This window comes from Hipposideros armiger, unplaced genomic scaffold, assembly GCF_001890085.2.
Source record: "Hipposideros armiger isolate ML-2016 unplaced genomic scaffold, ASM189008v1 scaffold_396, whole genome shotgun sequence".
NCBI classification, from domain to species: domain Eukaryota; kingdom Metazoa; phylum Chordata; class Mammalia; order Chiroptera; family Hipposideridae; genus Hipposideros; species Hipposideros armiger.
This window is the reverse complement of record NW_017731746.1, coordinates 745,252-765,907: the sequence shown is the minus strand read 5'-3', so window position 1 is coordinate 765,907 and position 20,656 is coordinate 745,252. Positions and strand designations below refer to the sequence as shown.

Here is a 20,656-nt window from a genome sequence, read left to right as displayed (position 1 = left end):
GACCCCTGTTGAAAGCCCATGCATGAAACTGGTTTATAAGAGATGAGTCAAAGCCTTGTGGACTGCCTGTTCTCACTGGAGCTCCATACTCACTCTGCCCAAGGCTTCCACACAATGCCATTCAGTCCTCTGTGCTGGCTCTGCTCTGGAGAGCTGCCAATCAGTGCTTGGGGCTGACTAGCCCACTGGCTTCTGTTAATGTCAGGAAAATTTATTACTGTGAGAGAAGTGAAACATTTTGAGGTGAGAACGATGAATTTCTGATCTTCATTTTGCTGATTGAGCAAGCCCAAGTGAGGCTCTTTGGGCTGTAAGGGTTTTCTGAAGGTCACATTGTCTGTCCATCTCCTGTCACCGGGTACAGAATGGCATGGAGGCTTGGACAGCACTTGTAATAAGAGGCAAGACACTTAACCTCTCTGAGCCTTGGCTTCCTTCTCCGGAAAGAAAATACCCTTTGGAAGTGATGTAAGCACCAAACGAGGTGATGCACACAAAAGAGCCCACTGCACTGTAGGTACTCAAATAAACATTTATCATTGTTTTTCACCACAGCCAAGATAGTTCTTACAATGGTCCAGGGAAGGAGATGCTACTGCTTTTCTTTGTAGAATATTCTGATGCGTCTTACTTGTGTAACAGTCAAGAAACTCTTTAACCATGGTGTTCTTTTGCTGAAAAACAACTTATTAATTATTCTGATTTCAAAAGAGACCTACTACTATTACTAGCTAACATTACTGACTATGTGTCAGGCACTGTTCTAAGTATATTGCACACATTAAACTATGTAAGCCTCACCATGGCCCTATATGCTGGGCACTGTTATGCTCATTGTACAGATGAAGAAACTGAGGAACAGAAATTGCCCAAAGTCACATAGCTAGTAAGAGGAGATAGAATAAGAAGCAGAACAATATTGATAGAGAGACACTGTAAGATGTTTATCCTAGATTCAATTAACTGATTCATGGGCTTTTCCCTTTCCCTGGGGTCAGAGTAGGGGAGCGTCTGCTCTGCTTCACCTTGGAAAGCTTTACCTGAAAACGTGGACCTGCCACCTCTTCATATACTACTTCCCTTCTTGACCCATGTCAGATTGAAACAGGAATTGGGCTGCCCCATCTTTGATGTTATCCCTTCCTCAAAATGTCCTGGTGGACTGGGGGAAGGCCTCAGATGGGGTGGGGCTGGGCTGAGCTGGGCCTACAAATCTCACCTCCCTGCTCCAAACTGGAGCTCTGTGCACCAGGCCACTTGCAACGAACAGGTCAAGAAGACCATCGCCAAGTTCCTCTTCTCCAAGCTCCTGCTCCTCAATTGAGAGTGTCCATCCCCCAGGGGAGGGGTTCTGTTGTCTTCCTGGGCAATAGGAGTATGCCTCTAGTCTCAGAGTGGAGGATTCTGGAGGTTACACAGAAGAACACATGCAAGTCATGTCAGTGTTTGCAATGCCAGATCCTCAAATACCTCATCTGTACAATGGGCTTGAGAAAATAATAGTACCTCTTAGGAGATTGGAAGGATTTCATGTGTACAATGCAGTATATGGCACATATGTTAAATAAACTTTGGTTATTTGGTGACCAGACTCAAGATTAAAAACTGCCTTTGCTATACTGTTTGGGTCACCCAATTCATTTACGGGAAAATCCACTTTCTTACTCAAAACAGTCATAAAGTTCAGTGTATCGAGATCAGTGTGAGGCCTTTATCTCCTAGCTTGGTCTACAACTCTATGCCAACCAAGAGAAGGAGAGTGGAAGGGAAGAGAGATCTGGAGTGAACGGGCAGGCCTGGATACTGACAGAGAAGATGCCCTGGGAGATAAGATATTTAGCTGTCTCCAGGTGAAGCTCCGGATACCAGAGTTTGTTAGAAGACTTTTCTCAGCTGGTAGCAAGCTAGAACCTGTTAGATAACTAGGCCATCTCTGATGGGACTTCCAGAGGGCTGCACTGCCCAGTCACAGTGAATGGCATTCTCTAGACACAAGTACATTACTCTCCTCCTGTGTGGCAGTTTACAGACTGTCAGTGCTGGGCCCCTCCTGGCCCCCCCCGACTCTCTCAGCTGCCTGGGGTGCAGCAGGAATAGTGAGCCCTCAGGGACTGCAGAAGGAACATGGGCTGTCTGCAAGGTCTCAGTCACCATGACACTGCTCTGCTGCCTCCAGAACCAGGACCTAACCTGGAAAAATTGCCCTTTCAATGGAACACAGGGGACCACATCATCAGTGGATAACAGATTCTCTCAAAAGGGATCCTGTGTCTCATCTGTGACCACATGAGATTCTCTCAGCCCCTCAGCCTGGTACTCTGACCTCAGAGCTGGGCATCGACCCTATGTTTTCTACAATAAGGGTCTTCAGAGTAGACCCTTCACCCTATCAGATCAACATGGACCTGGCAGGCCCACTAGTGAAAGAATGCTGACCTGGGCAGAAACCGTGGGCCTCTGTTTCAATGAGCCAGTCAGACCTGGTGAACTTCCAGGGAACACGGAGGGTTATCCAAACCAGTGAAATGCTGACCTACTTTGAAAGGAGTCTTTCAGCCACGTGCACAAGAAGGCACCTTTACCTGTGGAGAGTAGTTAGACAAAACAAAGGCCTCCATTGGAAGGTAAGTGGGAGTCCTGCCCCCTCCAGGCCTTGGCTTTGAGGAGTGAGACAAGGCAGGGAAGGGGTCACAGAGCCCATCCTCCCCTGGATAGGGCTGTAGATCTTGCTGAGCTGAATTTAGAGCCAGCAGTTCAGAAAGAGTTTCAGAGCTTCTCTCCACCCAAGCAGGGCCTATAGGTGCACCCATACTCTCATGGGCCAGCTTCTACCTGCTTCCTAAGTATAAGTTAGATTCATTGGGGCTTTCAAAAATACTGATGCTTGGGTCCCACCAGGAAACTCATTTTAATGGAAATGGGGTGTGCCTTGGGCACTGAGAATTTTAAAAGCTCCTGGGAGACATTAATGTACAGCCAAGTTTGAGAACCACTGGGGTCCACACACACACATAAAGACAACAAGGGTTCTGAGGAACCCATGGCAGCAGACATCTGGGAGTGAGGGGCAGCCCTGGAGAGGGGGCTGTGGTGGTGCGCAGGGACCCTGTGCAGTGGCTGCAGTGGGTGCAGGGCTGATGAGAAACTACTAAACTTCCTGTGGAAGCAAAGTAGAATTTCATAAGAATATAATGGATGGAGAAGAGAAAACCTATGGTGGCTGTGAAGGCCCTGATGCCATGTATGTCTAATTGGTATCTTTGATTGGTCATGAATGTATTGTAAGAAGAGAACATACATTAACATCAGAAACAATAAAAGCCATTAAAAGGCTCAGGTCAGTTTGCTGAGAACGAAACTACTAATGAAGTCAATTTTAGAGAAACCCCTTCACATGTGCTATCAAGAGTATGTATGTATTTTACTTACAAGGTTCACTACACTAACAGCTCCACGGAGGTACCTGAATTCCCAATCGCACCTGAAATCGCACTGGAACTGCAGATGGCCGCAAACTTCCTAGATTACGTATTAAATAAAATAAATTATTTACACACACACACACACACACACACACACACACACAGGGAGCCAAAAAAATGTATACACATTTTAAGAAAGGAAAAATCTGTATTAAAATTACGTTGATGGTAACCACTTTGAGTACCTCTTTTAATTGCAGAAGTAAACTGTGACTTGTATTTATCTATTGTTATCAGTATATATTGAGTGTTACAATTTTAGTAGTTTTTTCCTTCTTTAAAATGTGTATACATTTTTTTTGCACCCAATGTATACACACACACACACACACACACACACACACGTGCACGCGCACAGGCTCTGACAATTAAGTTCACAAACTCATCCTAGAAAAAGTGCTACATACCCTTTGCTGAATGTCACTAGGGTCACCTTTTAAGTACTCCCCTTAGGAAGCTATGAACCAACGCCAGTGCCTAGTCCACCCTTCAAAACAATTTTGGAACTCTTTTTCTGGAATGACCATCAGAGCTGTTGTCATATTACCCTTGATGCCCTGAATGTCATCCAAATGTCTTCCTTTTTTTTTTCCCCAGTGATTTTATTCTTTTTTAATTATTTTTTATTTTGAAATACACATTTTTTAGAATTAGTTTCAGCTGTACAACACAGTGCAATGGTTATACTTTTTACCCCTCGAAGTGACAACCCCCGTCATCACCGCAAATGTCTTCCTTTCAATATTTCCTTTATCTTTGGGTAAAGAAAGAAGTCATTGGGGGCCATATAAGGTAGTAGGGAGGGTGTCCCAATACAGCTATTTGTTTACTGGCTAAAATCTCCCTCACAGACAGTGTCATGTGAACTGGTACATTGTCGTGATGTAAGAGCCATGAATTGTTGGCGGAAAGTTCAGGTCGTTTTCATCTAACTTTTTAATGCAGTCTTTTCAGCACTTCCAAATAAATAGTAAACTTGATTAACTGTTGTGCAGTTGGTACAAATTCATAATGAATCTGATATCAAAAAAGGTTAGCAACATTGTTGCAACAAGTTCGGAACTTAATTGTCAGACGTGTGTGTGTGTGTGTGTGTGTGTGTGTGTGTGAAAAACAGCAAGGGTTCTGGATTCTGGCTTTGTAACAAAGTATCTTCGTCATCTCAAAAGTTGTGCCCAAGTTCCCCAAATAGTTTTAGCATACCTTCTTAAAAAGTATTTACTTTTTAAAAAGTAAGTAAGATTAGTTTGGAGGATAATGAGAAATCAAACAAAGAATGAGGTGCTTTTCATTAATAATGGAGACTTAATAATTATTAATAACAGAGACTTATAATAATTAAGTATATAAATAATTGTTCTCAACAGACAACATCTGTGGATTGTTGATGTCTCTAAAGGGTGGGCTTAATGGCAGGAAGATTAAGTGATTTGAAGCAAATTACAACTGCACATGTCTGACACCTTAAAAAACCGATGACTTTTTAAAAAACTTTTCACTTTGAAATAATTATGGATTCATAGGAAGTTACAAAAATAGTACAGGGCAGTCCCCCATACCCTTCACCCAGTTTCACCCAATGGTAGCATTTTACATAACTACATACAACATCAAAACTAGAAAATTCACATGGGTAAAATCCACAGACCTTATTAAAATCACAGACCTTTTGTTGACCTCTAATTCCTTGGTTTTCACTTATTCATTCAAAAAAATTTTACCGAGGCACCAGCATAGTGTTTACCAAAGTGTGATCTGCAGATCATCTACATCTAAATCACCTGAGAAATCATTAAAAACAAAGTTCTGAGCCCAGTCTCAGACCTACTGAATCAGAATACATGGGGCTGGAGTTGGAGAGTCAGTATTTTTAACAAGTTTCCCAGGTGGTTCTTAGGTTAATAAAAGTTGGAAAATCACTAACGTGCTCTACAACAGGCACTGGGATCAACATAAAAAATACACTTAGGAAAGACTAGTTGCTGCACTCACGGCTAGGGGAAATATCTAATCTCTGGGGATGAATGGGCAGGAGTTCTATAGATTGACCATATTTAAATTGGGTTTTGACTCATGAGTAGGAGTTTGATAGTTGGACATGGGAGTAAAATCTCAGCCATAGATTGCTTTAGCATATTGTTTTCCTCTACCTTGAAGCAGATTTCCTAAAATGTGAGCTTCTTAACAGCATGATCATTCATCTGTGTTTTCCCAACGCCTGGCACACTGAAGGTGCTCAATCAATGTTTGATGAAAGAAAGCATGGAAATTGTGGCTGGTTGGATAAATGAAGAGTGGAAGAATGGTGAGTGAGTGAGTGGATGAATAGATGAATGGATAGAGGATGGTGGGGTAGGTAAGTGCCTATGAATAGTAGAAGCAAGGAGGGCACAGCTGGAAGAGGCTGGATTCCTGGCCAGGAACTCAGGGGCTCCGCAGTTCTGTTTCCTGAGGCCCTAAGGGGGAGGACCCAGAACACACTGTGAGAAAATGCAGCAGGGATGTGTATATGACATGCTTATCTTAGGGTTAAGCCCTGTGAACACCCCAGGGCCCAGTGGTGCCAGCTGACTTTGAGTTTGAGCTAAGTGAGCTTCACCCTGGGGGGAAAAAATAAAGACATTTACCCTGAAAGCACTCTCCTGCTCTCTTAATACGAGTATTAATTTTAAATGCCAGAGACAGACTCATTAACTCTCCTTCTTAGAGGATTATGGCCACAGCCCTGCTCTCTGGGGAGAGCTGAGCCAGGCTGCTCCCATTCTCATTAGCAGAGAGGGTGGGAATCAGCTATTTCACAGGCAGGGCTTGCCAAAGACACTCCTGCCCCATTTTGGACACGGAAGGAGCTGAGAGGCTCTGCTTGCTCTTTATTTTCTTTTTCTCTCTTATGAGGCCTGGGAAGTTGTGAGGAATGCCTCCAGGTTCCAGCACTGGATCAGAGATTCTGGGAGGGGCTTCCAAAACAGGGTTTGAAAGGGAGTGAGGCATGTCTGCTTGGAGGCAGAGGAAAGGCTGAGAGGAGGCGCTAAAAAGTGTGGTCCTTTACTACCTGTAACCTAGCCACCAAGGGCACTTCTGAAAGATGCAGATGACCAGGCCTCTTCTGCAGTCCCACTGGATCAGACTCCTAGGTGACAGGACCCCTAAGACCTGCTTGTTTTTCATGTTCCTCAAATAATTCTTCAGCACACTGAATTTTGGGAACTATGCTAAATGAGGAAACTTTCCCACGAAGAGTGTACCTGAACAGTCCCAGGTGGTGTTAATAGGAGCAGGCTGAGGTTTAGGAAAAGGAGACTGGTATTGAAGCCTGAACCCCCTAACCTTTCTGAGACTCTATTCATCAATAAACGAGGATCACAATCCCTACCTCAGAGGGTTGTGTGGGGGATTAAAGGGAAGTTCTAAGCAGAGTGCCTGGTGTCCAGAGGCCTTGAATGTTAGTTGAGATTGGGCCAGGCATTGAAAAGAAGTGATTGTCCCAGTGCCTGTATCTTGGACCTGAAAGATATCGAATAAGCTTAAAGAAACACATGCAGTGGCCCCCCTGAAACGTACAATCTACATTACAGATGTTTTTAGTTTCCCAGCTGGGCTCTTTTTATGAATTCTTTTCTATAGGTGTCTGCAATTTAGAGCCTTCAGGCCAATACATCCCACCTGACCCTAAACTGCCCACTTGACATTTTTAATTAAACATGTTGTTTTGCTTAATGATCTCAGGTGCTTAGTTTAGCAGGGCCTTGTAACTTACCAGTAAAAAAGATGAGATGCTTTGTTGAAATGTGAAAAGCTGAGGTCTCTCTGATGATGTACCTGCAGGGAAAGAGGGAGAAAGGACTTTACAGCAGTTATTCAAGTCAAAAGAGCATTAGCCATTGTTGAGAGTCTCTGTTGCTAACTTTGAGAAACAGGTTTATTGCATAACATACTGGGGACATTATCAAGATGTTTTATTTACTTCCTTCTGTGCCTATTCCATCAGTGGGTGGAGGACACTTGTTGAAGTGACTCAGTGGAATGCTTTCTCAATACTGAGAGGCCCACAGGGTTGGATGCCCTGTGATTCATGACATTTTTTTCATGAAAAAATCTGAACACCAAGAAATTGACATTGTGAGAGTATGGGGATGGGGATGATATTCTGATTTTTTCTAGGACATGCAGACATTCAGACTCGATCAGGCCATGAGGATGGAGCAGATGACAACAGGACATTGTACTCATTTCCTATCAATGAAATTCCCCAACTCAGTAGAATCTCATATTTTAGGGAATTGCAGAGCTATTTGGTAGAAGTAAAGTCAGTTTTAGAAGTGATTCACAGAACTGAATGAACATGAAGCATACTTTTAGGCTTGTGGGTCATTGTTTGGAGGTCCAATGGCAGGGACATTTTGAAACATCAGAGCTTATCACTGTGGCTCCATTGTATCTCCAGAATTTGCAATGTGTGGCCCCAGTGTGTGGCCCTGAGGCCCATCTTTGGGTAATGACAAGGTTTAGGAAAGCATCTCCTTAAACCTGGAAGCAATAATGAACACCTTTTACCATTCTTTGAAGTTTCAGACATAAATAAAACCCCACAGTATCTTCAGCCTCTTGATAAAAACTGATCGATGACAGGCACCAGGTCTGTAACTGTGCACTTCAATAGGAATAAAATTAATTAAATGGGATATGGGATTTTCTCCCCTCAACAGTTGTATTGCCACTAAAAATCTATACTTTTAAATATACTTCATCATTGTTATTCATTAAAACTGCATGCAGTCCGTACTTACATAGCTTCAATCACATAGGCCACAACTGGGAAAAACTGGGCATCTCCAGGCTAATGTGCTTCCCACTAGCAAATCGTGTGCTTTCAAAAATGAGCAGTATTAAACTTGAGGAGGGAGAATAGTCATAAGGCTAGGCTGAGCTGGGTTTTTTTATGAGCCTGGCAGAACATGATCAACGGACCACAGAGGACTGACTGTTAAACTGGGTCTGCAATAAAGTGGCAGGCATAAATCAGTGACAGGGCCTTAGAGATGTCACTTTCATATCTAGTGATGGGCCATCATTTCTTCCTTGCATCTCCTGCTCTCCCTGGGTCTTGAGTCCTTTGTGGGATTCTCAGCATATTGCTCCTTGGCCCATGCTCCTGAGCCCTCTAATCCCATATCTCCTCGTCTCCATTGTTCTCCATGCATGTCCTCTGTATAAGCAGTTGTCCATATCCTCTTGTCTACCTCCTCTAACCTGTGCTGTTTCCTCCAGTCCTCCTCTCTGAGTTACTTCCAGGATAGTCACTGTCTGGGGGAAAGTGTCCTTTGATGCCCATGGTTCTTTCATGATCCTATCAAAGATAGATGAATAAGCCAAATGGATATGGTTACAATTGGAAGTTAAGTTCATGGGCAAAGTGTGCTCCAAAGAAGCAAAGCCTAGAATGATCCATTTCAGGCAATGGGTTAATATCCACACTAGTTCTGTGCCTTATGTCATGGAGAGAACATCGCTCTGCACTATGCTCTTGGGTGGTTCAGTTGATACTCCTATTACAGGGAAGCAGGGAGCAGGACCCACAGGCCTGCAGTTAATAGCCAAAGGGTTTACAGGATTGCAAAGAATTGCTTTGATGTTTCCTATTTTGTATTTATAATTCATTAAAATGGCATGTGGTTCTCTAGAATATAGCTGTATCTGTTTAATATAATCCTTTCCCCTGAAATCTTTGGGTAAAATTTATGCTTCAGGAAAATATGTACCTCCTACCTTATCACCATGCAAACCCAGGGTCAGAGTTTGAGAAACAGACACTCATTATCATGATTAATTTTCATCAGTAATGCAGTCATACCCATAATGCAGGTGAGGAAACTGAGGCTCACAAAGGTTAAATAACTTTTTTGAGATCATCAGGACTTGGATTAAAAATTTAGTTCCAAATCCCTATGCTTACCCCCCAACCCCCCAATCTATTGAAGTACTTTGCTTTCCTGTCTGGCAGGCAGCCCTTGTGACTTGTAGAAGCAGCCTGGAATTTCTAAGCTGCTCAAGACATCCTTTTCAAAGAGCATGGAAGGTGATTCCCCCCACCCCTCCTCTGCATTTTCATGCAGCAGCAGTGACAGCACACAGCTGACCTGCTACTTAAGAGCAGCAGCTGGAAGTTCAGAGGGAATTGGAGCCTTGGTACCTCCCTGTACATGTAATTGGATAGTAGAGTCAGCTGCTGCCTCCAAAAATGGCAATTGTCAGAGTCACAGTGGGCTGGACAAGTTGGGTGCACTTAGCAGAAAGGGGCTATCTGGAAGACCTGGGGTGACCCTGTCTAGACCAAAGCATGCTCCCATTATTTTTGGTGGCCTGGGACCAAAGCACAGCCTCTGTTTGGCCTCTTACTCCTGCAATGGGTAGAAGAAAGGTGATAGCTGACACCCTTTCTTCTTTGTAGCACTAAACATTAGCGTAGGCAGGGGCAGCTTGGAGGATGAGGCAAGTGGCTATAGCAGTGGAGTTGGTGGCCTGGAGCCCCGAGGCTGGCTGTCAGCAACCTGATATGAGGCAGTGAGGAGTGAAGACCTGGGGGTCTGCCCGCACAGCCTACAGGGCAGCAGCCTCAGTTTCCTTGATCAAAGTCTTGATAAAGTTCAGGAGGACTATTTGATGACAAACACTGCTGGCCATCCTCTGATGGGTCGCTCTGCTCCCCAGGATGCAGTCTGTTCAGCATGTTGACTTCCTGTCGGGCTCATCTCCCACCCTTCTTCTCATCACTCATCTTTGGTCACTCTAAAATTCCTGCTGTCTCTTGTTGCTCTTGTCAGTGTTGCCAGTTTCCCTACTGTAACTTCACTTTTCTGACAAAATTCAGGCAAAATTCAGCTTGAGTATTACCTCCTCTAAGGAAGGCCTCTCTTACCATCCCAGCCTGGGCCAGGCAGTTGGACTTTGTGCACTCACAGCCTTCAACCCCATATCACAGCTGTTAGTTCCACTCTTCTGTCTCTAGCACTGGACTTTGAGCTCCTTGAGGCTCCTTTTTCTCCAGTGCCATATGGGAAGTGTTGAGTAAATAGTTTTTGGATAAATAAATGACCAAGACTTGCTACCATGTGGGCTTCGGCCAAGTGAGAATAGTAGGAATGTACTAACAATAACAATAACAGCTGCCATTTATTATAAACCGTGTGCCTGATACTGTGATAGGCAGTTGACATATATTAACTCACTTAATTCTCAGCATAGTCCTGTGAGATTAGTCATTCCCATTTTACAGGTCAGGAAACAGCTTCAGTTTGCCTAAGGTCACAAGCAAGGGGACAGTAGAGCCAAGATTTGGATGGAGGTCAATCTGATGGAAAAGTCTGTGCTCTTAAGCATTGAGCTTAGGTAGGTGTCCAGTGGCCCTGGTAATAACACCTTCAGTATGGACTTGACTTGTACAACCATTTCTAGCTGTCCCAGGGAAGGCTGGGGACCCCAGTAGGCTCTGAATCAGCCCATAAGCATCTTCCCTGGGGAGCTGCCACAGCAGTGGCACCTCTGTGACTGAGTTGCCCAATGCCCCCTCCTCCCTCTCATATCTTCTGTCTCCACAGGTTCCCAGCCCCACCTTACTGTGGGAGAGGAAAGGAGGAACACTGATATTGTATGATCCACAATTGTTTGTGTGACAAGGAGTTTTGTGACAAGTGAGCTTGCTCCTCCTGGCTAGAGAAATGCTGGGCCTCACCCTGTCTGCAGAAGCTCTGACATTGATGAATGAGTCTCTTAGAGTTAGTCCCCAATTTAAGGAGAAACCAGCTCTCCTGATAAGTCTAGTTGCAGGTACTGAACCATAGCCCCGCCCACAAGGCTGTGCCATTTGAGCTGGATACCATATGAAGCAGTCCTCAGAGAAGCAGATGAGCGGGGAGGACACTGGGTCTTATCCCTGTGAGGCAGGATAGGTAGCCTAGGAAGTTAACAACCCCCTCCAGGGCACAACAGTGAAGTGCCTCACTGGTTACACAAGAAACAAGTGACTGTATCCAGCACCTGTAGCTTAAGAAATACAAGAACCAGTTTCACCCAGCAATGCTAATCCCTACAACTGGGGACCTGACCTTTAGCTAATTTTAATTTCATTATAATGTCATTTGCATTGTGGTTACTACAGGCTCCTATCATGCATCTGACGCCATGACAGTTCAGGAGGAACCAAATGCGGAAGTAAAAGGGGGAAAATGGAAGGTCCCGCCCAGGGGGAGGAGATGAATGAACCACGTCAATGGGAACATCACCAATTCCTGCCCTGGGAGGAATCAAAAGCCCTAATCAGGACTTCTTTGCGCAACTTGTTCTCTGAGTTCGCCTGCACTTTCAAGTGTGTACTTTCATTTTCAATAACCTTCCTGCATCTTTCTCACTCTTGAATTCTTTCTGGCATAGAGACAAGAACCTGGTCACCACTGCTCCGGGCTGAGTCCTCTCTTGGACGTCCCTGTAAGCTTCTGGCAATACTTGTGCCCCAAAAGTCTAATTGGGATGATTCCTCAACCTTGGGCCTCACTGTCCCAATTGTTTCCTTTCTACCCCTAACCACAGTTTCTTAGAGGGTTCCTCAGCCAGCAAGCCTGAGCCAGTTCTTAATCATGTGTGCTAATAATGAGGTTCCTGTGGCACAGAGAATCTAAAAGGAAAGATCATCAGAAACTCACCCCCAGTCTTCTTTGCACTGTGGTTATGAGGTTTTCAGCTTAGGTCTGGACATTGGTCACCTTTGTGTTGTTTGGAACAAAGTCACTCTTTGCAGAAGATGAGAAGCTGCCATCTATTCTCCCAGACCTCTCACTCCTGCTTTGCAGTCTCTATTGGGGATGCAGCAGCCTTCAGGGGTAGTGGAGAGGAGCAGAGGAAGAGAAATGTGTCATGGGTTATTAGTTGATAAATGGACTTTCACTATTGTTTCAGCGAGGCTCCAAGCTAAGGACAGTGGGTGACAAGTTCCTGAACATTGTAAAGAGAAGGGCGTGTACTGGATATTCCCCAATATACCCCCCAGTGCCGTGCTTCTCCACCCTGGTCCGGCCAGGCTGACCTCTACATATGGCATGAGGAAAGCACTTGCAGGAGACCCAAGAGTGAGAGGAGAGAGGCCAGGGTATTTATTCCCCTCGTTTCTTCTCTGCTTGGTCAGGTATGAGAGTGGCTAAGTCCCTCTACTAAAGGCTGCAGCACCTGTTTAACAGTTCTGGATCTCCCAAAGTTCCAGAAACATCTCCTTCCCTTTACCCTTTAGACTCAAGATATTTCCCATCCCTTGTGGTTCCCTGAACCCAGCCCATATATTTATAAATAGTCTCTTCAACTCTCTTTCATTACCTCTTTGAGTGTGCCATCTGCTTCCTGCCAGGACCTTGCCCAATAGCTACTATATTGCCAGACATAGCCATAGACTTGCAAAGAGAGAAAGACACTGGTCTGCAGGTGCCACCCCATCCCCCGCCCCCCGCCTTGAGGTAGGATAAGGCCTAAGACTCTTTTGGAGGAAGCACTATGAGTTTCCCTTCTTCTGTCTACCCTAAGCAAATTAAAGGAAGCTTCAAGATAACCACATGTTGAAAGAGGATGTTGTCTACAAACAGGAAGACAGACACCCCTGTTGCTGGATGCTTAAGCTGTAGAAACTCAGAGATAAGTCTAATTCTACTCGAGTGGAGTTTAGAAAAGCTCTTAAGAGCTGCCTGAATGGACAGAGTTTGGAGATGTGAGGTTATCTCCTGAGGGCCAGATGGATCATTAGAGGTTGGCCTGGTTTGGGCTGTCTTGAAAGGTGCTAAGATGAGTACTTGTTAGAAAAGGAGTCCAAGGAGGTTGTGTGGGTGCATCCCTGAGTTGGAGATGAGGGGGAGTCATGAAAGATCAATGGGGAACCCATTGCTCCTGTCAAAGAACTTCCTGGTATAGGTTCTCCAGAGGATTTCTCAAAAAAAAAAACAACAGTAAAAATCTCCCCACAAAAGAGAAAACTTGCATTTGAATATCTACTAGGCCATTCGATAGCCAAAGAGAACCACAAGTTGCTTAAATCAAATAAAAAGATCATCTTCTCCATGCCCTGACCCGGGAGGAGCTAGAGGCAGCGTGGAGTGAGGGAGGAGGAAGACGAAAGGCAGTAGGAAAAATAGGCAGCAAGTTATTGCCGTTCCCCATTTCAGGGTCTTAAGCCTGGGACAGGTTGGGGCTGAGGGAATCAGGAGGAGTTTTCAATTAAATGAGAGATTAAAGCTTTTATTTACGTTGAACTAGACTTTTTAAAAACTGAAAGTGAAGACTGTTGATACTGCAGAGATTGAAAAATTATAGAATCATATGGTAGTTCAATTTGTAATTTTTTGAGGAACCATCATGCTACTTTCCATAGTGGCTGCACCATTTTACATTCTCATCCACCGGGCACAAAGATTCCTTTTCCTCCGCATCCTCGCCAACGTTTTTTCTCTCTTGTCTTTTTTATAGTAGCCACCCTAACAAGTGTGAGGTGATATCTCATTAGGGTTTTTATTTGCATTTCCCTGACGATTAGTGATATTGAGCACCTTTTCGTATACAAGCTATTGACCATTTGTATGTCTCCTTTGGAAAAATGTCGAATCAGGTCCTTTGCCCATTTTTAAAATTGGATTATTTGCCTTTTAGCCATTGAGTTCTATACTTCAAAGTTGCTGAGAGTAGATCTTAAGCATTCTTAACACACACACACACACACACACACACACACAATGTGAGGTGATGAATGTGTGAATTATCTTGATCTTGGTAACCATTCTACAGCATATATATATATATATATATATATATATATATAGTCACATTATATGTTTTAAATGTATATATTTGTCAAAAAGAGAAAAGTTATAGGACCGGCCTCCTATGGGGTAGGATGAGGGTATAGGGGTAGCGAGGGATGTCTGAGAGGGCAGGTTTGAATGACAGCAGTAAGGAGAAAAAAGCTATTTCCTGATTTCACTCCCACCAAGTGCAGTCATTTAATAAATTGGCTTTAAAGCCACTTAAGTCTTATGGATTTTGCAGGACTACAGACTAAATCAAAATATAAAAGGAAGGTAGTCATCCAACAGAGGATTGAAACAGGGCAAGTGGTGATATTAATATAAAAGATGAAGGCAAAGTGACAGGTCACTGCCTGTACCTCAGGTCACATCAGAGGACAAACTGTAGATGAACTCCACATTCATCTCCATAGCTCTTGTAACTTCTGTTGAGCAGGGGCTATGCTTGGCACTACTGGGGGAGTGTGTGCCTTGGACAGAGATGCAGAAGTGATACATTTGCCTCTAGGAGCTCACAGTCAGAGGGATGTTTGATTATATCTGGCCCTTTATTGTTCTATAATTGTTTCCTTTGTATCCTTGAAGTAGTCCACTCTTGAGAATGAAACACACAGCAGATAATTGCTTACACATTTACTGAACATCTACTGCCAGCCAAGTTCTGTTCTGGCCACTGGGGGAACCGAAATATCCTGAATTACATAGGTCCCAGCCCATGCTGAGCTCATGGCAGACACAAAAATCAAAACTTAAATTTAACTACATAGATATGATGGACACTGAGCAAACCCCTCTATGCAGGTGTACAGGGTCAGTGTGAGTCCTTCGCTTGCCCAGGGCTGGCTTCATATACCTTCCTTGATGTTTACTATCCAAACATCTCAAATTCCTACTCTATGCCAGGTATGGGGAAATATAGCAGTGAATAAGAGCTAATCCTTGATATCTTGATAGAACTTGATATCTAGCAAGAGGGATGGATAAGTAAACCATTAAGGGCAGTAACATGTTTTAGGTGCGATGCTAGAAGAAAGGTGGGGTACAGTGGAGGTGGGCAAGAGCAGTGATGGCTTTGACTGAGTTTGGGGAGGCTGTGAAAGACTTTATATGAGACAATGCTTAAGTTGAAACTGAAGGGGGAGAAGGGCATTCCAGGATGAAGGAGCAGCTCAGGAAAATCCCAGAGCTTGCTTGGGAAATGGTGGGTGTGAGTCGCTGAGTCATGGATACACCTGGAATGGTAGGTGATAGCCAAATCATGCTAATCTTACAGGCTATGCTAAGGGGTTTGACTGTTACTCTTTAGGGAGCTACCTAAAAGTTGTCTTTTAGGGAAGCACTGTCATCAAAGCTGCACTTTGGAAAACTATTCTCTGATGGCTGAGTGGAGCATAGATTTTCAAGTAGGACTGAAGGTGGAAAACCTGGTCAGAAGGCTGTGGGAATAATTTAAAAAGACATGGGATGCAGAGGTGAGGCCAAAGGCCAGAGCTTTTAGGTGAATTGACCAGAAGTAACAGATGGGCTGGGGAAAACAAAAAGGGAGGTCTAAGGAGAGCACCCAGGGCTCCGGCCTAACCAAGTGGCTGGTGGGCAGGTGAGGAAGGCTCATGCCAGCTTGCTCTGATCTGGCCACACTCCTGGCCCCACTAGGTAAAGAAGGCTAGGATGTCATTCTATGCTCAGAATCAGTCAGGCCAAGTCCCCTGGGCCCTGGGTGGGCATCTGTGTCCCCAACCAGGCATCATACAGGTTCTCTGCCTGGCTTAGCTTTGTCTCCAGGCAGAAAGGCTGCAGCAGTATTCTAGAAAAGTACATTTTCCTCTTTAAAAGCAGCATTTGCAACACAAAGCATACCTAAGCAAGAAGATATTTAGATCAGTATATGTCTTGTAAGGTGCGAGTCTCCCCATCATGACATTTTAATGGCCACGGGCATGGGAAGGAAGGTAAAAAGCTTTACCTTTGCTGCAGCCTGGGAATTCTCCTCGTTTGTCAGATATGATTAGCTGCTACCCTTCTGTCGCCCATTGTTATTCCAGTCCCGCTTGTCACAGTCACACCCCTTTGGATGCTCATGCCTTGCTTTCTCTCCCTCTGGCAGCACCCTGACTGGCTAGTAATTTATGTATGACAATATGAGACTAATTCAGTCATTATGTCAAAGGGAAATTGAATCTAGGGTTTTAGTGCTGCAACTGGGAGAAATCTTCAAATGAATCTGGAGTGGAGTAAAAAGCCTCGGAGTTCTGTTCATCCGCTTGTCACCCTGTCGGCAAGATTAAGTCATTATAGAGGGTTAAACCAGAGGCAGAACTGGGAAAGAAGAGGAAGCAGATGGAGGGAGTGAAAAAAGGGGCGGGAAAGCAGGAGCACAAGTGGGGAAGGGGGAGGCAGAGGCAGGGCTGGACTGTGGGAGCTGAGCCCAGGTAGCAGCCTGGCAGGAGGACGGCTTCTTCCCTCCCGAGGGACTTCCTTATTTACTCACAAAGGCAGACCTAGCTCTGTGAGAGCCAGGGGACAGGTGGACAGGCAGGAGGTTCAGTGGGAGGGCATTTATGCAAACATTAGCTTGTCTCTGCTTCTGGGTGTCTTAAATATTGTTTGCGTTAAAATTTGCCTTCTCTGCGTCCTGCTGGATTCTATTGTTTTGCTCTGAGCCAAGAGAGGTTGTGGCATTTCTGCTGGGGACCTAAGCTCTGGTGATAGGTGGCTCCTCAGGCTCCACACAGCGGCTGGCCCAAGCTGTAGAGGACCAGGTATATACCATAGGCTTGGCACATTAGGGCATCGTATGTGTTTACTTTTAGTTTGGCGAGAGAGGAGGAGGTGGCTGGGGTGTGTATCTGAGAGCCTGGATTAGAATAGTGGGGAATGAAGACCACTCAATGTGTCTATGACATGAATATAAAGGGATCTGATTCTCAGGAACTCTAAAAATATTTTATAAAGTTGTTCTGCCCTCTAAGACACTCAATTCCATCTTACATGTGTCCAGTTGTCAGATTTATTTTCTGGGCCAACATGATGTTCTCCATCTTTGACCTCTGTGGAAATGTTTGTTAGGTTCACTCTGACTGGGTGTGTTTCCCTTCTCTCCTCCATCTTCATAGCTCTTCACTCTTGATGTGCTTGGATCTCTAAGTAACCCCTTCTCCCTGCTGGTCCTTCCCTCCCCAAAAGAGAATCATGGGGGATTTGGGCTACCCTTACACCAAGAATTTGACTTGCCATGTTGATTTTCCTTGGGACATCTGGTGCCTGGATTTGAGTGTCTCCCTGAACCTCAGATTTTGATTCTCATAAACTGGGACCACCTACTTACATGGGAAAACTGAATTGAGAGGTTACCATGACTACAGATCTCCCCCCGAGTCTCACAGGCATCTTTCTTGTCTCTTAGAATCCTCTAGGTAGGATTTCTCCAGCCCCAGGAAAGGATACCAGGAGGTCATTTTGACCATGCCCTGCCTCCAGACAGGATTTCAAGGAACTGGCCATGGTAGGAATGAATTAAGTTACATTTCTACATTTGTCCTCCACCAGTTCTCTTTTCACTTTCTTGGTCTACCTATTGAAAAACTACATCCCTCCCCCCCCAGCCTTTGAAAAAGGAAGATGTCCAAATTAAAAATGAAAGAAAGAATTAAAAATAACCCTCAGATCTTAACTCATGTCAGTTTTGATTGTTTCTTCCACCACCCACACAGCAGCTTCGACCAGACACCCACCTAACAGAACTTATGCAAAAGATATTGGCAACTGCTACTAACCGAAGAAATATCTTGGCTCTCAGAATGGCTTTGTTGCCATCCCTGTTGGGCTTTTGTGTGTTTGGGGCTTTTTTCCTTGCCAAATGAGAGTCCTGGTCCCTTCAGAAGGGCTCTGGGCTGCTGCAGTCTTGTACCCTCACCTCCTGAGTGAGCAAGATATGCGAAAGTCTGTCCCATTGCCAATACCCAGTACCAATCTTCTGTTAATTAGACTTGTGATCTCAGGAATGGTTATTTATTAATAATTATTTGGAGTGTTGGATGAGTTCATCATTACAACCAGAGGACTTAGAGAAGTCAAGGAACAGATGGGTATTGCTGAGTGTCAGAGGAGGGGTCTGTTTGAATTCTAGGCACACTCTACTATGATAATGGTGGAAAAGAAACCCATCATAATTCTTTGTGGGAGACCATTTCTATCAATATTGAAATAAGCTGTTATCATGGTAGGCCTGCCCAACTCCACAGAAAAGCAGGTGGATATCACAGTAGCCTGCGAGGTGTGGCATATCTACCTGAGGTCCATATAAGCTAGGTGTTCCTGGCTAGGTAAGGAAGAGCAAGTTCTAGGAAACAGCAGGCCGGTTACAACCACAACTTTTTGTTTGAGTGTCTGATTGGGTCCTGGCATGGGTTCATATTCAGGGGTCACTAGTCCATTCTCCTGCCTCCAGGTCCAACTGCAGATAGAATAGTCTGAAAAGCTAGTCGTGGGGACTAGCTAGTTAGGGAGAACTAGTTGGCTGTCCTCCTTCTAGAGTGTTCTGGAGAGGAAGTTTACACAGCTCCTTATAGTCACACACAACAATGCTGATAGCCTCACTCCTGAGAGCTTCCCAAAGTGCCTTGTGCTGCAGACTTAGCCAAAAAACAAAAACAAAAACAAAAAAACCCCAGATGGTCAGAGTGCTTAGAGCAGACAGGTTGTGGGTGGTGATGGCCAGTGAGGGGCCCGTGCTGATCCCCCCTCCCCACCTCGGGTTGCTCACTGGCTGTTCTCCCAGGACATCTGTCATAGGACACTAAAACCAACACCTAAGACACCTGTCAGTTTAGGACCCCCAAGCCTGTGCAGGTCCTTGAAAAGTTTATTCAGGCCAATAGTTCCAAGGTGAGGAGCCAAGCATGGTGGTTTTCTAGACCAAGCCTGGCCTGCTGGACAGCAGAACTAATATCCCCTTCCCATTGCGGCTGGGATGGGGCCACCAGTCAGGGCTATTGTACCAGTGGGACCAGTGGGAGACAGAGCGACAAGAGCAGGGCCTGGACTTGGCAGCAAAAGTTGGGGTGGGAAAGGGGACATTAGGAGAGGTATCTGGGGGAGATCCAGGTAGAGAGACTCAGGGTCTAAAATAGGGAGTGGACCAGGGACACTGGCTGTGGGACTAAGGTTCTAGGGCAGACCTTAGGGACGGAGATACCTACATTCTTCCTGCTGGCTTCCAGAGCCTGGGGTGAAGCTGGTGGGGTGATGCGAGCCTGCAGGTGAATCAAGAGCCTTCAGCTGCAGAGGGAGAAGGGCGGGACTGAGGGAGGGGCAAGGAGCCACACAGGCCATTTCAGAGCAGGGTTGATGCCCGGGCAGAGGGAAAACCCAAAATAAGTCAGGACTGGATTGAGGAATGAACTGGCTTATATTTTGTTAGTGGATCATTTTCTGTAGCTTTGTTTGGGAATGTATTTAATTTTTAATGTTATAAGTAATGCATGAATACATTCTTATAAAATTTCAAAGAACGCAAGTGAAACAGAAGTCTGCATCTCTCTCTCCACTCCTCTCTCTCCCCAATCCCACTCCCCTCCTTGAAGGAAATCACTATTGTCAGTTTAGTGTTTGGATAGATGGGTGGGTAGGTAGGTAGATAATGGATACATGGATGATAGATAGGTAGAGGGATGGATATTTATATGGCTTGCCTTTTTCACGTGACAACATTCCTTGGTATGATTTCCATGCCAGTGTGAAGATGTCCACTTCATTCATTTAAATGTTGCATCAGCAAATAGTACCATAGTTTGACTGCAACCCTATTGATGGGTATTTTGTTGTTTTCTTATTATTTATAATAAGCATCTTTTTATATAGCTTTGGCAGATTTTAAAATGGATTTAGCAGTGACTGATGGGGACAGGAGTCTTTGGGGATCCTTAGAGGGCCTGTGGTAAACAAAAACTGGGCTTGGATTGAAGCCAGGCCATTGTACAGTCTCCAAATGGCTCCTGTGCTTTGGCCTGATTCTCAGAGCAGCTGTTTCCAGTGGGGTCTGGAGTGCCTCCCCACCTTGGAGCCTCTGATGCCCCATGTCTCATGGGGTTATGTCCCTATTGTCCTTCATGGTCACCTTGAGACTCAGCTGGGTACAAGAGACCACGTTCTACCACAGATGTGTTGCAGGAAACATGCAAGCTGCATCCCAGCCAGAAGCTGAAGTGAGAGCCCAATAATCATCTTCTCACTGCCCCGATTTCCAACAGATGAATTCCTTACAGAAAGAGATCACAAACACTACTCCTGAAGCATCCCCAGATGAGGAACAGGTGCTATTTTGAGCAGTCTCAGTAATGGGTT

General features: G+C 44.9%; 1 pseudogene; it reads left to right on the top strand.

Annotated features, from left to right (window-relative positions):
* The first annotated feature begins 3,145 nt into the window (after positions 1-3,145).
* Positions 3,146-20,656, top strand: part of LOC109393887 (transcription elongation factor B polypeptide 1 pseudogene) — a 55,482-nt pseudogene continuing 37,971 nt past the window's right edge.